Source organism: Hyperolius riggenbachi, chromosome 9 (genome assembly GCF_040937935.1).
Source record: "Hyperolius riggenbachi isolate aHypRig1 chromosome 9, aHypRig1.pri, whole genome shotgun sequence".
NCBI lineage: Eukaryota > Metazoa > Chordata > Amphibia > Anura > Hyperoliidae > Hyperolius > Hyperolius riggenbachi.
In genome coordinates this window covers 48649594-48674030 of record NC_090654.1, presented here as the reverse complement: position 1 = coordinate 48674030, position 24437 = coordinate 48649594, and the positions used below count along the sequence as shown (strand labels likewise).

At 46.2% G+C, this 24437-nt stretch overlaps 1 protein-coding gene across 2 annotated transcripts in view; it reads right to left on the bottom strand.

Annotated features, from left to right (window-relative positions):
- The window catches only part of LOC137531581 (solute carrier family 26 member 6-like), a 66189-nt gene extending 54655 nt beyond the window's left edge, over positions 1-11534 (bottom strand). Inside the window, exon 1 of one of the 2 annotated variants that reach the window (XM_068251526.1) lies at positions 11481-11534. The gene's annotated coding sequence lies outside the window, so the exon portion shown is untranslated. Of the gene's footprint in view, positions 1-5254; positions 5380-11480 lie in introns of those variants that run through there. The other variant, XM_068251525.1, reaches the window with a different exon arrangement.
- Between the last annotated feature and the right edge of the window lie 12903 nt (positions 11535-24437).

Genomic DNA, 24437 nt, shown 5'->3' with positions numbered 1-24437 from the left:
CTTGTATTATTAGTGATACCGCAGATCACCAATAATCAGATTCTCTCTGAGTGCCGACACCAATCGTTACAGGTTCCCACTGACTTTAAAAGCATGTATTTAAAGAGACTCTGAAGCGAGAATAAATCTTGCTTCAGAGCTCATAAATAGCAGGGGCACGTGTGCCCCTGCTAAACCGCCGCTATAGCGCGGCTTAACGGGGGTCCCTTCACCCCCAAAACGACCACTGCGACACTTGGTCGCAGATTTGGTCGTGATTTATTGCTTCCTGGAGGCAGGGCTAACGGCTGCAGCCCTGCCTCCAGTCGCGTCTGTCAGCGGCGCATCGCCGCCTCTCCCCCGCCCCTCTCAGTGAAGGGAGATTGAGAGGGGCGGAGGAGAGGCGGAGATACGCGCTGACAGATGCGCGTGGGGCAGGGCTGCGGCGGCTAGCCCTGCCCCAACCAGGAAGCGCTCCCCGGGTGTATCCAGGGGGATTTGGGGGTGAAGGGACCCCTGTTAAGCCGTGCTATAGCGGCGTTTTAGCAGGGGCACACGTGCCCCTGCTATTTATGAGGTCTGAAGCGAGATTTATTCTCGCTTCAGACTCTCTTTAAATGTTAGTATTAATCAGCGATGCTTTAAATGACCTTATCAGAGAGAAATGAGTTATAAGTAGAATTGGTGCTGCTATATATACACATTAGTTGATCTCCTCAGGCTGCGTGTCACTTCAGGTGTACTCAAATGGTGCATTAACAGCAATATCACTACAGGGGAGAGGTAATCAGATGTGGAATCAGGAGGCCCAGAAAGGGCGCCTGGCCGGCAATCACACTTCTCTCAGCACCCCTGACAGGAGTCAGCCTAACAGGAAGGTTTATAGGCTACTTAGAATAATACTCGAGGGGGGTTTAGGAGGCCTCATGATGTTTCCTGTCAGCCGATCCGTGAACAAAGTGTAAATAGATGAACTTTGGAAAGCCCTCTCAGAACATCTTCTGGAATAAATGGTGTTAATTATTTATTGGTCACCAGAGCTGAAACTTTTCTTCCTCAGAGGGAAGGACTAAGATGAAATATTGCCCTTTAGCTATTCATCGGATGAGGAAACTGGGGATAATGTGAAGAAATTGGAAATTGCGAGAGGAGATTTATGGACGGCAACCGGGCTACATTATTTATCAAAACTGCGTTCAGCAAGTAAAATGAGCGCGCCATGTAAATAGGGGAACTCAAACTGTGCATTACATTATTTATTCCCTCTTCACTTCAGGACTCTGTGCGGCCTTTTAACAATTTATGCTTTGGAAACAGTTTTTAAACAATTTATTCTTTTGAAACAGTTACTCATCGGCAAGTGAAGAAAAAGTGATATTGAGGGAATTTATAGGCAATCGGTCACAAGCCATAGCTTAGCAGCTAGTTATGACTAGGGATAGTCAATAAATAGCTAATGATTCTGTGTTAACCCTTCAGCAGCCAATTTATTTAGAGACTTGCAAGTGCTTCGGGGACAATTTATTTTATTTCTTCTTTGTTACATTTCCCTGCATCTAATTAGTACTGCTGTAATGTGTATTTATGGCCACCTGTCACTAGGGGGCAGTGTGAGACAATAACAGAATTTCTGCTTCCAGTTTCTATATCCTCTGCTAGCAGACAAACATCAAAGCATTTCAAGAATTTACAGCACAACACGTTCTGCCAGCTGAGGTCAAAAGCAGTGTACTGTCTCAAACTAAAGAATTCCTTTGAAGCTGCTAATGGCTTCATTAAAATGTTATATGAATTTATGCAGCTTGGAAATGGCCCAATCAAATAGACTCCCTAGTGCTCCAAGTGCCTTCCAGGGTGACTTAAACGAGAACTTTAATACAATATTAACTTCATCCAAATCTGTAGCTGAGACCCCCTTTCCCAGGATAAATCACCTCTTTCTCTATTTTTTCCTGTGTTATTCTGTAACATTGGGTGGAACCCCTCCCACAGTATGAGGTCATTGCCATGATAAGTTCCTGTCTGTGAACCTTGTTGCATTTTGGGAAATAATGGTTGTTAGTGGGTGTGTTTGGTGATGTCTGTTTTTTCTTCTTCCCATGCCTGCCAGCCAGCAGTAAGGATGCTGACCTGCAGACTCACGGAGGATCAAACAAGATTAAAGAATTACACAGAGAGTATCAGTATATATATTTGTATTAAATTCTCACTTTGCAATGTTTGGTTTTATTTTTTTCTCCTACTACTATATTTTAGTAAAATTCCTCTGTGTACACATGCACAATAACTGTCGCCTGCACGGATCAGGCCTGAACCCTCAGAGGGAAGTTTGGGGCCGAATGCTGTACAGGAACGTCACTAGGCTACAGCCTTTGTACTGGCCACAAAGGGTTAATCTCTCAGCAGCAGAGGGAAAAGCTGGAGAGTTAGAGCTGTTGCTTAGCTATGGAGAGCCCACTCTGCCGGCAGCTCCACAACTGCTGGAGGAATGTCTAGGTTACATTCCCCAAAGGGAATTTCTCTAAAACAACTGCCTGAAGTATGAAAATGGTCTGAGTATGGCAGAGTCTCTTAAAGAGACACTGAAGCGAAAAAAAAAATTATGATATTATTTGTATGTGTAGTACAGCTAAGAAATAAAACATTAAGATCAGACACATCAGTCTAATAGTTTTTAGTACAGGAAGAGTTAAGAAACTCCAGTTGTTATCTCTATGCAAAAAAGCCATTAAGCTCTACGACTTTCAAAGTCGTGGAGAGGGCTGTTATCTGACTTTTATTATCTCAACTGTTTTCTTTTTCTCTGCCAGAGGAGAGGTCATTAGTTCACAGACTGCTCTGAAAGAATCATTTTGAATGCTGAGTGTTGTGTAATCTGCACATATTATAGAATGATGCAATGTTAGAAAAAACACTATATACCTGAAAATAAAAATATGAGACTATTTTCTTTGCTGCTAATCTTCTAGTAATTATTCATAGTACACAACCAATTCATTATATCATATATTTTTTTTCGCTTCAGTGTCTCTTTAATACTAAATAAAGATGCAAATAACTTGGAATTGACGCAGGATTATGCAAACTTTGAAAGAAAATTTATACAACTTGAAAATGGACCAATCAAATCCCACTAAGGTAGAATTTGATTGGATCAGTTTCCAGCTGCATACATTTGCATACAGAATTTGCATAACTACACCAATACATATTTATTTGCAGCTCACTGACCACCCCTATTCATAAAGGGTAGTAGCTCAGGCCCAAAACTACATACACACAGTTTTGATATTAACCACTTAATGACAAGCTGACTTATAAAAACTTCCTGTTAGAGCCTCTTAACGGCTCCAGGACGTTTTTATAAGTCAAACAGTGCTACTGCCGCTGTGCGCGTGCACATGCGCGGGCACTCGTGTGCGCACGCGCATGTGAAAATGGTGAAAGAAAAAAAAAAAAAACACCATAGAAAAAATACACCTTTATTTCCAAATAATATATTGTCACCATACTTTGTACTAGGGACATAATTAAAATGTTGTGATAATCAGGACAAATAGGCAGATAAAAGGTGTGGGTTTTATGCACAGTAGCAGTGTTTATATTAAAACTATAGGGGATGAAATTGGAGAAATAGTGTATTTTTTAATTTTTTCCTAGTTTTTCCCTTTAAAATGCATAGACAATAAAGTAATTACTGAAAACAAATATCAACCCCAAAAAGCCCAATTGGTGGTGAAAAAACAAGATATAGATCATTTTATTGTGATTAGTAGTGATTAAAGAGAAACTCCGACCAAGAATTGAACTTTATCCCAATCAGTAGCCGCTACCCCCTTTTACATGAGAAATCTATTCCTTTTCACAAACAGACCATCAGGGGGCGCTGTATGACTGATATTGTGGTGAAACCCCTCCCACAAGAAACTGAGGACCATGGTACTCCTGGCAGTTTACGGTCTGTGAACCTTGTTGCATTGTGGGAAATAGCTGTTTACAGCTGTTTCCAACTGCCAATAAAGCATGCAGCAGCTACATCACCTGCCAGCAGTAAAAATGTCACCATGTAGTAAATGTCAGAATGTAAATCAGGGATTTAAAAGATTTTACAATGGGCAAACACTGACTAAATCATTTATACATCATTTTTTATTACATTATTTTCACTGGAGTTCCTCTTTAAAGGGAACCAGAGACGAAGCACCCTTGTGTATTTTACCATATATATCAGTAAGAACATTAGAGAAAACACTTACCATGCTCTCTGTTTCATCCTCACTGCCAAAAGTGTGTTTTCAGCTGTGATAAGAATCCCGGACTGAGCATTCAGTCTGGCTTTGCAGGGAATAATTATAGCTAAGTCATTATAGCAGAGCCACAAGGGGGCAGGCATGGGCTTGAAAAGACACCAGAGAAGACAGACTCAGCTATAATCTTTCTGTAGCAAAGCTAGACTGAGTGCTCAGTCGGGGATTTTTATCAGAGGTGATAACAGTCAGATTAAACAGAGAACAATGAAACAAAGAGCAGATTAGGTGTTTGCTGTCATGTTCCCACTGATTTATAAGGTAAAATACAAGAAAGTGCTTCATCTCTGGTTTGCTATTGGCAAATGAAAGGAATGAGCACTGAAAGGTGAAAATCGCTCTTGTCCATTAGGGTAAAAACCCCTTTGGGGTGAAGTGGTTAATACTCACCCAAAGCAATTTTCAAGATCATGTCAGGTGAAAATCTAACAGGTGTACAGGTGTTCCAACATCACTAAGATGGCCATTTCTGATTCATCAATAACAATCGACTTCTATTGTTCTAATGGGGACTTATGTCAATTTTTACCCAGCTGAGCACCTGTCCTTCCTCCTCTCTCCCCGAACGTTATTGGAGGTTTCAGACAGCGGTTATCACATGTGCAGTATTCTTTAGGCCTCTTTTCCACGGACTGTTGATAGGCAGTGAAATGCCTCTCAAACTCTCACAACTGCCTGATAACTACTTGCTGAGCACACAGCTCAACAGTCCGTGGAAAAGGCCTCTTAGGGCTCATTTCCATGGAGAGTTGAACTATGTGCTCAGCAAGCAGTTACCAGGCAGCAGTGAGCAGTTACCAAGTAGCAGTGAGCAGTTAGTTGCCAGTTAGAGGCCTATCAACTTCCAGTGGAAAAGGGGCCTTAAAAAGGAAATAAGCAATGGCCACCTCCATATACCTCCCTGTCACTTCAAGCTGATCACTCGCATGAAATCCACCCATCCCAGTCTTTACATGCACACATCCTACCTATCCGCAGGCAGTCCCGGCAGCGTGACCTTATGGTGTTTTTAAAATCCCAGCTGCTGGAGCATCAGCAGCACTTCCTCCTGTGTAGTCTCCCTGCCAGAGGACTTTGAGCTCTACTCCTGCCCAGCTCTCACCTTCTCTCTCTCTCTGGGATAATAGATCATTAATAAAAGTTACAGACTTCCAACACTGTACACTGAAAGATGCTAAAACTACTCAGACCCGAATGGAGTTTATCACCAGCATTGTTTGCTGAACTCAGAGTTACTTGGGTGTGTGAAGTGTTTACTGATCTGATAATTACTGCTGAGTAAAAGTGACATAACCGGTCATGTAACCCACAGCTAAGAAAGGGAGAAGACTTGTGGCAAGCAGCTGATAACATAGAGTCACTAAGGCCACATACAGACATCAGACCATAGTCTTTGGAAAATGAAAGATCACAGACCATCTGCAGATCTGAAAATCCATCTTGGTGGATCTGATCTGCAGATGAATGTCAGTTAAATCATGTGTGTATGATGATCTGCAGATCTCATAGACTATCATTGCAATTTGCAGGAATGGATTTTTGGCAGGAACAGATCTTTTGCAGATACTGATCTTTTGTGTCTGTACAGCATCTGTGTGTGCAGCATCTTGCAATGATTTTTTTCTGATGTGGAGTTCAGCTCCATCGAAAAGACTGTGTAGAGTATGGCTCTTATACTACAGGAAGGGTGGTAAGATTGGTCTGTGATCTTTCATTTTCCAAAGACTATGGTCTGATGTCTGTATGTGGCCTAAGGAGGGTCAATGATATGTAAATAATTCCTAGTTGATGTGGAATTATGCATTTTGTATGCAAATATATGCAGCTGAAAAATGGACAAATCAATTTAAAGGGACCCTGAGCAGTTATTAAAAATTGAAATTGGTACTTACCGGGGGCTTCCTCCAGCCCACCGTAGGCCGCAAGGTCCCCCGGCGTCCTCCTGGCTCCTCTCCCACTCGAAATTTACCTCAGCAGGATTTGATTAGTTCATTTTCAAGCTGCATTCATTTAAATAAAAATTTGCATATATTTGCATCAACTCAGGCTAAGTTCACAGTGGGACGTTAAAGTCGCGCGTTAAAACAGCATTTAACGCAGAATAACTCACTGCAATGAAAAATCAATGCCCTGTTCACAGTGCACACGTTGCGTTGGTGTCTAACGATGCACGTTAAGTAAAAGTACTGCATGCAGTGCGTTATACACGTTATTAGCTGCGTTGGACTGTTTGCACATGCTCAGTAATGACTTGGAAGCATACTTTTCATTGCCTGTATTTTTTACTGTATCTGCTGTATGTGACGGTAACGCTGCGTTGCCACTTTTTGGGCGCGTTGCGTTGTAAGCTTGCGGTGCGACTTTAACGTGGCATCAAAACGCAACGTCCCACTGTGAATCTAGCCTCAAAGATATTTGCATCTACTTGACGCATCACTACATGAGCGCAATTCAGCTGCAGTTTAAATGCAACGCATTGGGTCTTTGTTACTCCTTGGTCAGGCATGGGAAGTACTCATGTCCCTGAGTGCTGCCAATGATGGGCACATCTGTGCCTGCGCGAGCCAAGACTTGCAATGGGCTGGTCTCTGGCAGTATTCGAGAACGTGAGTACTTCCAAAGCCGTAACAAAGAGGTATTTTACCTAGTAAGTTGCATAACTTGAATGGGGTCCAGTGGTAGAACGGCTGGATGGAGCTAAGACCAGGAAGGTTCCATGCTATCTAGAGCCATCCATCTAAGGAGGTATGTAGTGGCTGAATAATGTACTGGGTAAAGGGAACCTAAACTGAGAAGGATATGGGTTTTTCCTTTTAAAATAATACCAGTTGCCCGACTCTCCTGCTGATCCGGTGTCTCTAATACCTTTAGCCACAGCCCCTCAACAAGCATGCAGATAAGGTGCTCTGACTGAAGTCAGACTGGATTAGCTGCATGCTCGTTTCAACAACAACAACAACAACAAATAACATTTGTAAAGCGCTTTTCTCCCATGGGACTCAAAGCACATTTCTGGTCTGTGATTCAACCATTAATGCAGCCAAAGAGATCACCAGGACTGCCAGGGACCTGGTATTGTTTAACATGTCAGTACAAAATAAACGCACTGCGGGCAAACATTTCACCAGAAAATAAACGCACTGCGGGCAAACATTTCACTAGAAAATAAACGCAATGGGGGCAAACATGTCACCAGAAAATAAACGCAATGGGGGCAAACATGTCACCAGAAAATAAACGCAATGGGGGCACAGTTCACCTGGAAAAACAAGCATTTACTCACCTGGCAGAAGTCTGCTCTGGCGCGCTGCTCCTGGGACCGTCTTGTTCCTCTTGCTGTCTCCCGCGCTCAGAGTGCAGGGCTACAGCAAGATGGCACCCGAAGCCCTGTACTGGAGACACAAATAGTCAGGGCTTCGGCAGCCATCTTGCCGTAGCCCTGCTCGCCTGCCGGTGTCGGAACAGACACCGGAAGACTAAGGAGGGTGGAGAGGGGCTGCGGGCAATAAACTGGCACGGCGTCTATAGACGCCGCTGCCGGTTCATGAAGATATAGGGTATCATTCATAAAGCATTTCCGCATGCGGAAATGCTAAAAACAGCTGACTTCACCGACCACTCGGCAAAGTCAGCATTCATAAAGGCTCTTTCCCCATGAAAAAATGACATTCCCGTGCAGAGCTATACATTTCCGCCTTGTGCGGAGTTTTTCTAGATTAATCTAGAAAAAGTAACAAACACATCCATTCATAAACATTAGAGCAAGCGGTATCCGGAAGGAAAATACCGCTTGCTCGACAGTAGCGATAGGCGGGTGGATTACATGTAAATGAATGGGACGGACCTCCCAAGCAGCATCAGGCAGAGGAGCGCACGGAGGGAATCGGGCAGCTTTTATGTTTCCGCACGTCTTCCGCCACGCTACCGCCAGCTTCCTCCAGAAAACCTCCGCACTTCTACCGCAACAGGCAACTTCTTTATGAATGCCCACCCAGAAGTCTTAATTACCGGTTGCGGAGAAGAACGGTGTTTTCCCGCACTACCGACAGCCTCTTTATGAATGATACCCATAGTGGACAGAGTCCCGAGGCCGGGACGTCCCGCTGCTGAAAGCAGGACGTTTCCCGGGACCTCATGCAGCCTGGGACAGCGGACCCCGAATCCGGGACGTCTGGTCACTCTATATGAATGCATTTTGCAAGAACGGATCTTTTTCAGGAACGGATCTTTTGCAGATACTGATCTGTTGCATGTGTACAGCATCTTTGTGTGCAGCATCTTGCAAAGATTTTTATCTGATGGGGAGTTCAGCTCCATAGAATAGACTGTGTAGAGTATGGCTTTCATACTACATGGAAGGTGGTAAAATTGGTCTGTGATCTTGCCTTTTCAAAATACGTTTATCTCAAGTGGCCTCAATTCACTAAGCTTTATCAAACGTTTGATAATTTACCTCATGGGTAAAATCTAATTTTGAATTCGCTAAGATGTCATAGATTTATTGAACGTTTTATCGATAAAACATTCAATAAATATATAACACCTTAGTGAATTCAAAATTAGATTTTACCCATGAGGTAAATTATCAAACGTTTGATAAAGTGTTTGCTAAAGCTTAGTGAATTGAGGCCACTATGTAGCCTTAAACTGTAAGCTCAGAAAAGCAGAGCCCAGCTGTAGATGTTGCTCACCAATAAAGCAAATGTTGTGATACAACAACACGAATCATTTATACTTTATCATTTGTGTGTACAGTATTGTAAAATCTGTACAGTGCCACATATTCAATAACAGTAGCAGTAGGGTATTGTACCGTGTTAGCCATCAGTAAAAGCAAGAAGTTTTAAATCAGGATGATACCATTTATTGGCTAACTACAAATGAATAAGAATAAACAAGCTTTCGGCCTTGCAGCCTTCGTCAGGTTTATATCCTGTTAGTTTGCAAGCTGGTGGTACAGACAGCTTATATACATGCAACATCAAAAGGAAAAACAGATATTTTTTTCAAGCATAAATACATCATTAAGATGCCTTAATACAAACAGACCATCTAAATGGGGTAAGATAAGGATCCTTGTTTACTTTACTTTATTGCTCCCAGACCTGGTATTAGGATTGACCCAGAGGTATCGTAAATTCTTAGTTCACAAGTTCAGCTAGGGTGGCTGAGACAGTTCATATATCATCCATCTCATACCAATATAGAAAGTTGTTGTCCTTATTCAGACCCTTCTGCACAGCTTTGAAACAATTTATAAATTTTGTTTCTGCTATTAATCGGTCATTTGACGTTTTGAAGCCGCCCTTCAGGGCAGTGACACGAAGATCATCCATGCTGTGTCCGTTGGACCGAAAGTGTGTAGCAACTGGGAGTCCAGATTTGGTATCATTAATAGTGTGCCTGTGTCCATTCATACGTTTGCGCAGAGTTTGTCCAGTTTCTCCCACGTACATAACATTGGGGCATTTAGCACACATGATCAGATATACCAGATTGGTGGACCCACAAGAAAATTTACCTTGTATTCTGTACTCCTGTTGTGAACCTGGTATCGTTACCCTGTCAGTGGAGTAAATGTGTCTGCAGGTCCCACATATTTTTTGTCGGCAGGGTGATGTTCCGTTTTGTTGAGGCCTATTCAAAGAGCTCCTGACAATCATCTGTTTTAGATTGTGTGGTTGCCGATATGACAAGAGTGGAGGTTTAGGGAATATCGTTCTCAGTCTGTGATCCTTGTGATCCTTGTGTAAAATGGGATGAAGTTCCTTAGCAAACCGGATTTGTTCTGACAGGATGGACAGAGACAAGCACCTGGATCACCTTAAGAGCACTTTCATTAAACAAGGTTACAGTCCTCCCATGGCTGAGGCCCAAATCAGGAAAGCCAGCAACATCCCCAGGACTGAACTCCTGAAATATAAGCAAAACCAGAAAGAGGAACGTGTCCCTTTGGTTGTCACCTACAACCCACACCTGGAAATCTTAAGGAGGATTGCTAAGGAACTTCATCCCATTTTACACAAGGATCACAGACTGAGAACGATATTCCCTAAACCTCCACTCTTGTCATATCGGCAACCACACAATCTAAAACAGATGATTGTCAGGAGCTCTTTGAATAGGCCTCAACAAAACGGAACATCACCCTGCCGACAAAAAATATGTGGGACCTGCAGACACATTTACTCCACTGACAGGGTAACGATACCAGGTTCACAACAGGAGTACAGAATACAAGGTAAATTTTCTTGTGGGTCCACCAATCTGGTATATCTGATCATGTGTGCTAAATGCCCCAATGTTATGTACGTGGGAGAAACTGGACAAACTCTGCGCAAACGTATGAATGGACACAGGCACACTATTAATGATACCAAATCTGGACTCCCAGTTGCTACACACTTTCGGTCCAACGGACACAGCATGGATGATCTTCGTGTCACTGCCCTGAAGGGCGGCTTCAAAACGTCAAATGACCGATTAATAGCAGAAACAAAATTTATAAATTGTTTCAAAGCTGTGCAGAAGGGTCTGAATAAGGACAACAACTTTCTATATTGGTATGAGATGGATGATATATGAACTGTCTCAGCCACCCTAGCTGAACTTGTGAACTAAGAATTTACGATACCTCTGGGTCAATCCTAATACCAGGTCTGGGAGCAATAAAGTAAAGTAAACAAGGATCCTTATCTTACCCCATTTAGATGGTCTGTTTGTATTAAGGCATCTTAATGATGTATTTATGCTTGAAAAAAATATCTGTTTTTCCTTTTGATGTTGCATGTATATAAGCTGTCTGTACCACCAGCTTGCAAACTAACAGGATATAAACCTGACGAAGGCTGCAAGGCCGAAAGCTTGTTTATTCTTATTCATTTGTAGTTAGCCAATAAATGGTATCATCCTGATTTAAAACTTCTTGATATTCAATAACAGCATCATTTTGGCTTTGTGTTGTGTCCTGTGCTCTTTGCTGCCCCCTCCTGGTGGCAGGGAGCATTAGATGACTTCCTCCATTGTGCCGAGCGACGAGGACAGCTGAAGACTGCAGCATGTGAGGAGGACACAGCGCGGATCACAAGACATACCTGTGACGACTACAGTGTAACACTTCAGCATTACCAGCAAGGTCACACATTAAACACACGCTACACGACAGTCCAGGACAATAATTAAAAATATATATACCTTGACTGCCTTAAAAACGCTGAAACAGCGAGCCTCGCATGATGCAGGACATCTGGCTCTCCAGGAAACCGGGGGGAGGTGCTGGTGGACGTTTACGCCCCCATAATACACAAGGGGCGTGTCCAAAACCAGACATAAGAGTAGAACTTTGTCAGACTTGGCACAGGGGCTTATTTATTAAAAAAAAAAAAAAAAAAGGTGGCCTGTTTAATACCATTTATGTGTTTGCTGTAGCCTGTATTAAACTTTAGACTGCCCCCTTTAAATGCAAACTCAAGTCAGAGGAATATGGAGGCAACCATATTTCTTTCCTTCTAAACAATACCAGTTGCCTGGCATCCTGCTGGTCTCTCATGCATCTGTAGTATCTAAATCGCACACCTGAAACAAGTATCAGGCAAATTCTGTCAACACATCTAATCTGTATGCTTGTTCAAAGTGTAAAAACTAGGGGAGCAGCCTGGGCTCTTCTCATGTTCACAGCTCCTTCAGTTCTCCTCCACCCCCTCAGTTAGTGTCTACCGACCCCCTTAACTTACTTCCTGGTTGGGAGAGTCGCCAATTACTGCACATGCACTGCCCGGCGATGCTTGATTCCGAGGACGGTAGCACTCTGGGCGTACGCACTACGTAGTTGCGACATAGTGAGCATGCGCAGAGTTCTCCAGTCCGTGGGCGCGCTATCAAAGACGCACAGTGCCGGGCAGCACCTGCACAGTAAGCGATGACCCTCTTGACCAGGAAGTAAATACAGGGGGACGCTATACACTAACGGAGGGGGATGGAGGGGAACGCCCCATTTTACAATTTTTGGGGGGGAATAAGGTATCCTTTAAAGTGGAGGTCCAAGTTGATTAAAAAACAAAAATCTACTTACCTCGGGCTTCCTCCAGCCCCTTGCAGCCGTCCTGTGCCCTTGCTGCAGCTCCGCTCCCCGCCGGTGGACTGAAGTCCCCTCCGGTACAAGAGGCCTACTTGCTTTGCGGCCCACGTAGTCGCACTGATGTCATCCGGACTGTACTGCGCAGGCGCGGAACTACTGTACAGTACAGTCCGGATAACGTCACTGCAACTTAGTGAGCCACATGCTGGCAAGGTCGCCATCTGTACCGGAGCGGACCGGGAGCCACCGGAGCTGTGGCAAGGGCACAGGACGGATGCAGGGGGGGCTGGAGGAAGCCCCAGGTAAGTAAATTTTTATTTTTAATCACCTCGGACCTTCACTTTAAGCACTCTGCAATTGAAAAAGTAGGTGAAAAAGTACTATCAAAATTATTTGAGTATTTTCTTGCTTGTTGGTGAGTTAAAAAGCAAGGTGGGAAAATATTACTTAGGAGACAAACGTTAATTGAATACAATTATTAAGGTGCCCACAGGGTCGGACTGGGACACTAAGAGCCCCGCCCCCCCCACCTCCATTTTGGGCATATTTCCCCACAAAATGCAAGCCGTTTGGCAGCAGATTTCCCCACAAAATGCAATCAGATTGGCAGCAGATTCCCCAAAAAGAGAGGGCCTGGCGGGAGGGTCTATAGGTGTCCCCAGTTTAGGTAGGCAGGTATATAGGTGTATGGGAGGGAGAGATGAGATGAAGCCAGCACTGCGATTAGGGTAATTTATTCAGACAATAAAAACAGAAGCGCTTCAGCAAGGTCAGATGCAAAGCTTCCCTAATCGCAGTGCTGGCTTCATCTCATCTCTCCCTCCCATACAAGTCTGTTTACTGCCATACAGCCTTTGCACGCCTTTCAAGGGAATTACACTGTTACAGTCTTATGCTAAGTGGAGTTGAGTCCAGTCCCCTGCTGTAATTTTGAGAGTGCTGAAGTTTCATCTTTCTTGCCTTGAAAAGGTATATAGGTGTCCCCAGTTTAGGTAGCCAGGTATATAGGTGTCCCCAGTTTAGGTAACCAGGTATATAGGTTTCCCCAGTTTAGGTAGCCAGGTCTATAGGTGTCCCCAGTTTAGGTAGGCAGGTATATAGGTATCCCCAGTATAGGTAGCCAGGTATATAGGTGTCCCCAGTTTAGGTAGCCAGCTCTATAGGTGTCCCCAGTTTAGGTAGCCAGGTCTGTAGGTGTCCCCAGTTTAGGTAGCCAGGTATAGGTGTCCCCAGTTTAGGTAGCCAGGTATATAGGTGTCCCCAGTTTAGGTAGCCAGGTCTATAGGTGTCCCCAGTTTAGGTAGGCAGGTATATAGGTATCCCCAGTTTAGGTAGCCAGGTATATAGGTGTCCCCAGTTTAGGTAGCCAGGTCTGTAGGTGTCCCCAGTTTAGGTAGCCAGGTCTGTAGGTGTCCCCAGTTTAGGTAGGTAGGTCTATAGGTGTCCCCAGTTTAGGTAGGCAGGTCAATAACTGTCCCCATTATGGTGCCCCCAGCCTGGAAGGGGGGGGGGCAGTGGGCACAGAGCGGCGGGGAGGGGGAGAAACCTAGGGCCCCCCCCCCCCCCCTTCCATGCTCTCCCCTCCAAAATTGCAGCCAGCCAGCACGGCAGCGAGTGGGAATCACTCACTTACCAAGAATCAGAGAGCTCTGCGTGCCGCTGCTGGTCTGGTCTTCTGCACTGAACTGTCCAATCACGCTCTCACAGGAAGTACATTGAGAGCGTGATTGGACAGTGTCAGTGAAGAAGACCAGACCAGCGGCACGCAGAGCTATCGCTCTTGGTAAGCCGTACCCGCTGGCTGGTTGCAATTCTGGAGGGGGGAGCGTGGAAGGGGGGGGGCCCTAGGTTTCTCCCCCTCCCCGCTGCTCTGTGCCCACTTTCCCCCCTTCCTGCGCTGTGCCTCCTCCTTTTCAGCACTGGGGGCAAGAAGCCCACCGGGAAAATTCCAGAGCTCCCGACGGACCTCTCCGAGCCTGGGAGCTCATACAAGGTGATGTTTGGGCAGATCGACCAAGAGACAGATCTCTCTCTGATCGGATGGTCGGCTGCCCATACACCATAGGCCGATTCCCGATCAATTTTATCATGAAATCTCTGGAGAATTGGCCGAGTCCGCCCCCTCACCACTGTTTCAGTGCATAAATGTGTATTTAATGTGTGCATTTATACATTACCTGTCCTGTGTCGCTGTGCCCGTTCATCTTCCGAACCCACTGCTCTTCCATAAGCCCCATACACGCTGCCGTCGTGGCGCGTGTGTGATGTCAGTGTGTACAGCTTGGCTGTGCTGGCAGCATGTAGGGGGCTAACGGAAGAGCGGAGGAGAGAGAAGACGGACCGGCACCGCGACACAGGACAGGTAATGTATGAATTCACACATTACATGCACATTTATACATTACGGGAACAGCGCATAGGGTTTCATTGTGTTCGTTGCTCGTCCCGATATCGCTCGCCATTACTACCCAAGACGGCCCAACATCTTGCAGCATGTCCAATCGACATGCTCAGCCCAGAAATTGGTTGCATCATTGATTGGGCATGCACCTGGCAGCACCGATTTTCATCTGATAACAATTATTGAATTGGGTAGTTGATCAGCTGCCAAGTCAACTGATGTATGGCCACCTTTAGAGGCAGAGGATCAGCGGGACAGCTAGGCGGTGTGCATTGTTTAAAAGGAAACAAATATGGCTGCCTCCATATCCCTCTCAGGTTAGTTCTCTTTTAAGATCACCATATTTATAAAGGTCAAGAAAGAAAAAGAGGCCATTGAAGGAGTCATCCGCAATGCAACCGGGTGCTGCCATAGGCCGTAATGTGGGTTACGGCTATACTGCTACCAAGTGACTAATCTGGGTGCCAGCAGTAGTCGGAGCACAAATTACGTGTGTGTGCATGTGTGTCACTACTACAACTCAGAGTGGGAATAGTAATCAATGCGGAGCAAACTGACATTTTAATACGTCGCTTGCCACTGCCATGTACCCGTGCTTCCACTGTGCATACCCACTGAGACACATCTTTAATTGGTGAACGGGAACTTGTGTTCCCTTAGCCAATCAAAGTGCCTGTAAGGGAAAGATCATGACTTCAACAAGAAGCCAATGATCTTTCCTGTAACACCACTGCCTGTGTGCTTTGTACTCTGTTCAGAGCACACACAGAATAGTGTGTGTTTGGACATCTAGTGGTAAAAAAAAACCCCACATTTTACACTACATTTTCTGCTATATAAATTAAATGAATTAAATTAAATCCCCCTTCTCCCCATCCCTGCCTCCCAAAGTCACTAAAATAAAACACTGGTAAAAAAAAGTGACAGCAATTAAAAAAAAATACTATATATTGTTAAGTTCAGGACTCAGCTTTTTTTTTTTTTTTACTATATATGTCATGAGGGTATAGTACTGTAAGTTTGGCAAATGAGGGCTTGTGATTATTGGTTGAGTACAAAAAACATACATTGTACTAGGGAGTAGGGATATCATTTAAGTGTTGTAATGACCTAATCAAATGGGCAAATTAAATGTGTGGGTTTTATTTACAGTAGTATTGTTTATTTTAAAACTATAGGGGATGAAATTGAAGAAATAGAGTATTTTTTTTTTCATTTTTACCTTGTTTTCCTTTTTCAGGCTACTTTCCCACCAGGACGTTGCGTTTTAGGGGACGTTATGGTCGCATAACGTTCCCCTAACGCAACGCCTGGTGGTGTTGGATGTGGACGGCAGAGCGAGCCGCGTTGTGCAGCTCACTCTGGCATCTGTGATGCCGTGATGCGTACTCTTGGACGCATGCGGCATCACGTGGTCCCGCCCGGCCAATCGCCGCACAGAGCGGCTGCTCCAGGAAGTAATCACTGCACACGTCACGAAGTCCAGTGAATATTAATTAGCCATGTGCCTGGCCGCTCTCCCCTCCTCCCCAACATTACTGAGCATGTGCAAGCAGTCTAACGCAGCTTAGCCGCGTATAACGTACTGCATGCAGTACGTTCTCTTGACGTCTTGTGTTACAATGTAACGCAACGTGGGCACTGTGAACAGCCCATTGATTTTTCATTACTGTGCGGTGGGCTGCGTTACAGGCTGCTCTAACGTGCGCCTGTAACGTCCCACTGTGAAAGCATCCTAAATGAATAGAAAGTAAAGTAATTACTTTAAAAAAAAAAATCACCCCCCGAAAGCCTAAATTTTGGTGAAAGAAACTAGGTATGGATCATTTAGGTGTGAAAAGTAGTGATAAAGTGACTGGCAAATGAAAGGAAGATCCGCTAACAGGTAAAAAATTGCTCTGCTCTGGTCAAAGGGTAAAAACCCCTTAGTGGTGAAATGGTTAATGAAGATTTTTCAACCTATTACCTAAGTACCATTACATAAAGTATTATGTGCACAATGCTGCAGGATCGCACAGGTTTGGCATAATTGCTTGTTGACATCATATTTGCTGCTATAAGCCAGCTCTATCAATTCAGCATTATTAAAGAAGGAAATATATGACAACAAGCTGGTGGTTGAGGGAAGTTGTCCAGCACAATGAGTTATTGAGTAGCTTTCTTCCGGCTGCTCCAGGTTCCTTTTCATTGTCCATTAATAATTCTTCCATTGCTGGGTTACAGGTAGTATTTCAGCACTGCTCCAGGGGTTGGGAAGCCAGAGGGCCCTTTCACACTGGTGCGGTGGGTGATTTTACCGCACCTCACCGCTAATGAATGCCTATGGGTGCTCTCATACAGCATATGGTGTGGTGCGCTGGAAGTAGCCGATCTACCATGTGGACAAACCGACGTTACTGAGCGACCTCTGCGACAACCTGCGGTGACGTGCAGTCATGTAAGTCTATGGCGACGCAGGTTTTGCCAAAATGTTGGCGTAGTGGTGTGCATGCGTGGAAGCGTATTTTTACAATACGCTTCCATGCACTTCCGTATCTCTAAAACAGGAAGTGACTGCAAGCGCAAGTTAGAAGGGGATTACCGCACTGCTGCTACCACCAACTACACTACACTAACTAACCCCTGCTGCCACCACCAACTACACTACACTACACTTCACTAACCCCTGCTGCCACCACCAACTACACTACACTACACTTCTCTAACTAACCCCTTCTGCCACCACCAACTACACTACACTACACTTCTCTAACTAACCCCTGCGCCACCACAAACTACACTACACTACACTACACTAACTAACCCCTTCTGCCACCACCAACTACACTACACTTCACTAGCCCCTGCTGCCACCACCAACTACACTACACTTCACTAACCCCTGCTGCCACCACCAACTACACTACACTTCACTAACCCCTGATGCCACCACCAACTACACTACACTACACTTCACTAACCCCTGCTGCTACCACCAACTACACTACACTACACTTCACTAACCCCTGCTGCTAACACCAACTACACTACACTACATTTCACTAACCCCTGCTGCTACCACCAACTACACTACACTATACTAACTAACCCCTGCTGCCACCACCAACTACACTACACTTCACTAACCCCTGCTGCCACCACCATTTACACTACACTAACTAACCCTGCTGCCACCACCAACTACACTACACTTCACTGACCCCTGCTGCCACCACCAACTACACTACACTACTACACTTTCTCCTGCTGCTGCCACCACCTACTACACTAAACTTGACTAACTAACCCCTGCTGCTGCTGCTGCCACCACCAACTACACTACACTTCACTAACTAACCCCTGCTGCTGCTGCCACCACCAACAACTACACTACACTTCACTAACCCCTGCTGCTGCCACTAACTACACTAAACTAAACTATACTTCACTTACTCCTGCTGCCACCACCAACTACACTACACTTCACTAACTAACCCCTGTTGCTAGGGTTGAAGTGGTATACCGCGTTATACCATACCATGCTTCTGACTCCAGGAGCATGGTATGATTACCATGCACAATGATACCGCGGTATACCACTGCAACCCTACCTGTTGCTGCTGCTGCCACCACCAACTACACTACACTTCACTAACCCCTGAAGCTGCCACCAACTACACTACACTAAACTATACTTCACTTACCCCTGCTGCCACCACCAACTACACTACACTTTCCTAACCCCTGCTGCCACAACCAACTACACTACACTACACTTCTCTAACCTCTGCTGCCACCACCAACTACAGTACACTTCACTAACCCCTGCTGCTACCCACAACTACACTACACTACATTTTACTAACCCCTGCTGCTACCACCAACTACACTACACTAACTAACCCCTGCTGCCACCACCAACTACACTACACTTCACTAACCCCTGCTGCCACCACCATTTACACTACACTACACTAACTAACCCTGCTGTCTCTACCAACTACACTACACTTCACTAACCCCTGCTGCCACCACCAACTACAATACACTTCACTAACTAAGCCCTGCTGCCACCACCAACAACACTACACTACACTACACTAACCCCTGCTGCCGCCACCAACTACACTACACCTCACTAACTAACCCCTGCTGCCACCACCAACAACACTACACTACACTTCACTGACCCTTGCTGCCACCACCAACTACACTACACTACACTACACTTCACTGACCCCTGCTGCCACCACCAACTACACTACACTTCACTAACCCCTGCTGCTGCTACCACCAACTACACTATACTTCACTAACCCCTGCTGCCACCACCAACTACAGTACACTACTACACTTTCTCCTGCTGCTGCCACCATCAACTACACTACACTTCACTAACTAACCCCTGCTGCTGCTGCTGCCACCACCAACTACACTACACTTCACTAACTTCTGCTGCTGCCACTAACTACACTACGCTAAACTAAACTATACTTCACTTACCCCTGCTGCCACCACCAACGACACTACACTTCACTAACTAACCCCTGTTGCTGCTGCCACCATCAATTACACTACACTTCACTAACCCCTGATGCTGCCACCAACTACACTACACTAAACTATACTTCACTTACCCCTGCTGCCACCCCCAACTACACTACACTTCACTAACCCCTGCTGCCACCACCAACTACACTACACTATCTTCTCTAACCTCTGCTGCCACCACCAACTACAGTACACTTCACTAACCCCTGATGCTAACACTAACTACACTACACTAACCCCTGCTGCCACCACCAACTACACTACACTTCACTAACCCTTGCTGCCAGCACCATTTACACTACACTAACCCTGCTGTCACCACTAACTACACTACACTTCACTAACCCCTGCTGCCACCACCAACTACAATACACTTCACTAACTAACCCCTGCTGCCACCACCAACTACACTACACCTCACTAACTAACCCCTGCTGGCACCACCAACAACACTACACTACACTTCACTGACCCCTGCTGCCACCACCAACTACACTACACTTCACTTCACTAACCCCTGCTGCAGCTACCACCAACTACACTGTACTTTACTAACCCCTGCTGCCACCACCAACTACAGTACACTACTACACTTTCTCCTGCTGCTGCCACCACCAACTACACTTCACTAACTAACCCCTGCTGCTGCTGCCACCACCAACTACACTTCACCAACCCCTGCTATTGCCACTAACTACACTACACTAAACTAAACTAAACTATACTTCACTTACCCCTGCTGCCACCACCAACTACACTACACTTCACTAACTAACCCCTGTTGCTGGTGCTGCCACCACCAACCACACTACACTTCACTAACCCCTGATGCTGCCACCAACTACTCTACACTAAACTATACTTCACTTACCCCTGCTGCCACCACCAACTACACTACACTTCACTAACCCCTGCTGCCACCACCAACTACACTACACTATCTTCTCTAACCTCTGCTGCCACCACCAACTACAGTACACTTCACTAACCCCTGCTGCTACCACTAATTACATTACACTACACTAACCCCTGCTGCCACCACCAACTACACTACACTTCACTAACCCCTGCTGCCACCACCAACTACACTACACTATCTTCTCTAACCTCTGCTGCCACCACCAACTACAGTACACTTCACTAACCCCTGCTGCTACCACTAACTACATTACACTACACTAACCCCTGCTGCCACCACCAACTACACTACACTTCACTAACTAATCCTGCTGTCACCACCAACTACACTACACTTCACTAACCCCTGCTGCCACCACCAACTACAATACACTTCACTAACTAACCCCTGCTGGCACCACCAACAACACTACACTACACTTCACTGACCCTTGCTGCCACCACCATCTACACTACACTACACTACACTTCACTGACCCCTGCTCCCACCACCAACTACACTACACTTCACTAACCCCTGCTGCCACCACCAACTACAATACACTTCACTAACTAACCCCTGCTGGCACCACCAACAACACTACACTACACTTCACTGACCCTTGCTGCCACCACCATCTACACTACACTACACTTCACTGACCCCTGCTCCCACCACCAACTACACTACACTTCACTAACCCCTGCTGCTGCTACCACCAACTACACAATACTTCACTAACCCCTGCTGCCACTTCCAACTACAGTACACTACTACACTTTCTCCTGCTGCTGCCACCACCTACTACACTAAACTTCACTAACTAACCCCTGCTGCTGCTGCCACCACCAACTACACTACACTTCACTAACTAACCCCTGCTGCTGCTGCTGCTGCTGCTACCACCAACTACACTACACTTCACTAACTAACCCCTGCTGCTGCTGCCACCACCAACTACACTACACTTCACTAACCCATGCTGCTCCTACCACCAACTACACAATACTTCACTAACCCCTGCTGCCACTTCCAACTACAGTACACTACTACACTTTCTCCTGCTGCTGCCACCACCTACTACACTAAACTTCACTAACTAACCCCTGCTGTTGCTGCCGCCACCAACTACACTACACGTCACTAACTAACCCCTGCTGCTGCTGCCACCACCAACTACACTACACTTCACTAACCCCTGCTGCTGCCACTAACTACACTACATTAAACTAAACTATACTTCACTTACCCCTGCTGCCACCACCAACTACACTACACTTCACTAACTAACCCCTGTTGCAGCTGCTGCCACCACCAACTACACTACACTTCACTAACCCCTGATGCTGCCACCAACTACACTACACTAAACTATACTTTACTTACCCCTGCTGCCACCACCAACTACACTACACTACACTTCTCTAACCCCTGCTGCTACCACCAACTACACTACACTCCACTAACCCCTGCTGCTGCCACCACCAACTACACTTCACTAACTAACCCCTGCTGTCACCACCTACTACACTGTACTTCACTATCTAGCCCCTACTACATCTCATCTAATCCTGCTGCCGTGCCCCGTCATCCAGGATAAAGCTCTCCTGGGTCCTGGGTCCCAGCCGCCGCGCTGCTCTTTACTGCATTCTCCATATGTAGACTGCAGCCTTGTGGTGTACATGCGCTGCTGCCGCCGCCATCCTCGCTAGTTACAGCATTCTCGGCACTGGTTACAGTACCAGGGGTGTTGCTAGCCCTATTTTGGGGGGCCCGTGCCCCCAATCTGTCCTGAGGTGCCCCTGATCTGTTCCCCAGGGGTGCCCACTGCCCTCTCCTGGCCGCCGCTGCCCCCCCGGCTGTCCCCCCGGCTGTCCCCGTTACCCCCGCTGCCAGAGCGTCATATCTTGATCAGCAGGCGACCAGATAGAGCCGGCGCTAGGACTTAGCGGACACCGCTGATATGCGAAAGTGACATCACTTCCGCATATACAGTGTGGGGCGCCCGCCCTATCTGGTCGGGACGCCCGCTGATCGAGGTCTGACGCTGCTGTCTGCGAGAGGTGAGGGGGGGGGGAAGCGGCGGCCAGGGGGGCTCCTGTCACTTCCTAACCTGGGGGCACCTGTCACTCACTACCTAAACGAGGGTCCCTGTCACTCACTACCTAAATGGGGTCCTTGTCACTCACTACCTAAACGGGGGTCCCTGTCACTCACTACCTAAATGGGGGTCCCTGTCACTCACTACCTAACTGGGGGTCCCTGTCACTCACTACCTAACTGGGGGTCCCTGTCACTCACTACCTAACCTGGCGGGTGCCTGTCACTCACTAGCTAACCTGGGGGGCACCTGTCACTACCTAAACTGGGGGGCTTCTGTCGCTACCTAAACTGGGGGACTCCTGGCGCTACCTTAACTAGGGGGCACCTGACACTACCTAAACTATCCAGGCCAGCCAGAGTCCCACAGTTGAAAGGTAAAATCGTTTTTTGGTTCAGCTTTTTATGAAAGTGAAGAAGAAGCTTTAGAGTGCTGTCCACTACACCTCCCGACTCGGTGTGATGACCTGTGCCCAAGTTAGGGGGTTTTGAAGGAAGGGTGTCTCATACACTTGGCTGTAGAAAGTACATTTAGTAAAATCGAGGCTCCAGATAAAAGTGCATAGCTAGACTACTCCTTCCGTTGTAGTGAGTCATACTGGGTACTCAAGACTCATGAAAAAAAACAATTAATTCTGAGGAGGAGGACCTCCCAGGTGCACTGCTGAACATCATGTCAGATTCGGTCAGTATGATCATGTTTGGGATTGACATAGGCAAACGCAGGGGGGGGGGGATTACAGCTGCCCAGAATCCCTCCTCAGACCAGAGCTGGTGCAGTGTCTGGGGACAGGCACAAGTTGAGACACCAGAATATCTGCAGGTATCCTGCAGCTCACAGCACTGACCCCTTTCTTTCCCTGCTACAGTTGACTTTGGATGGAGCAGCAGCATTTGTCTGGGGAACTTAATTTAGGAATGAGCACAGCCCTGTGCCCTGCTGTGTGAATGCTTCACTTTTCCCTTCATTACCAATGTCGGCTTTCCTCATTATTATCTGTATCAAAACTGCTCCCAATCGATCCCATTGTCGATCAGGAGCAGATCAGACATTTTGGGAAATAATTGTCAGATCCTGTCAGTCAGAAATTGCATTGTGTGTACCCAGCATGATGTCCTACCATATTATTATACTGTATTGTGCGTGGCTGAGGGAGACCTTTCAGGAATCCCCCCCCCCCTTTCAAAATGCTGGGTTTGCCCCTGATTCTCTCTGCAGGCAGGTGCAGGGCACGCCTCTCCTTTAACACTAACTAAGGAAAAGTGCATCCCACTGACCTGGGACCTGATGCAAACAAAAATAATAATCCTAACATTTGTATAGTGCTCTTCTACTGTTGAACTTAAAGCATTCAAGGGCTGCAGCCACTGAGATGCACTCAACGGCCACCCTGCAGTGTTAAGAAGTCTTGCCCAAGGACTCCTTACTGAATAGCCACTGACCCTAGCCAGAATTGAAACCCTGGTCTCCCATGTCAAAGGCAGAGCTCTTAACCAGTACACTATCCATCCCAAAAAAGTCAAGACTCTTTGATTTCCAAGGATTCTTTGCTGTTACCAGTAGAGTAAAAAGAATTTCAGCAGTAGACTGCCAAACTCAGTCAACTGGATAATACGTAGGTGCTATAATTTCTTGTTCCTGGGACATCCCTGGCATAGTTATGAACCTCAGAGGTGCAGGGTAGAGATGGCCCGAATGGTTTGCACGCAAACTTATTCGCGCAAACTTCGGTGGTTCGCGTTCGCGGTGAACCGCGAACTATATACGAGTTCGACCCGCCCCCTATACTACATGATTAGGGTCAACTTTGACCCTTAATATCACAGTCAGCAGACACGGTGTAGCCAATGAGGCTACACTCCCTCCTGGAGCCCCCCCCCCCTTATAAAACGCAGGCAGCATCAGCCATTTCACTCACTCGTGTGGCTGCAGTAATTAGAGAAGGGAGAGAATCTGGCTGCTGACATAGGGAAAGCTTAGTTAGGCTCTTGTGTTAGGCTTGTTAAGTTGCTCCTTCTTGCTGATACTTATTGCTAAAAAGCACTCCTCATCCTCAACAGCTCTTTTGAGAGATAATGTTGTTCTTGTGATCTATTTTGTGTGTGTGTGTGTGTGTGTGTGTGTGTGTGTGTGTGTCCCACACA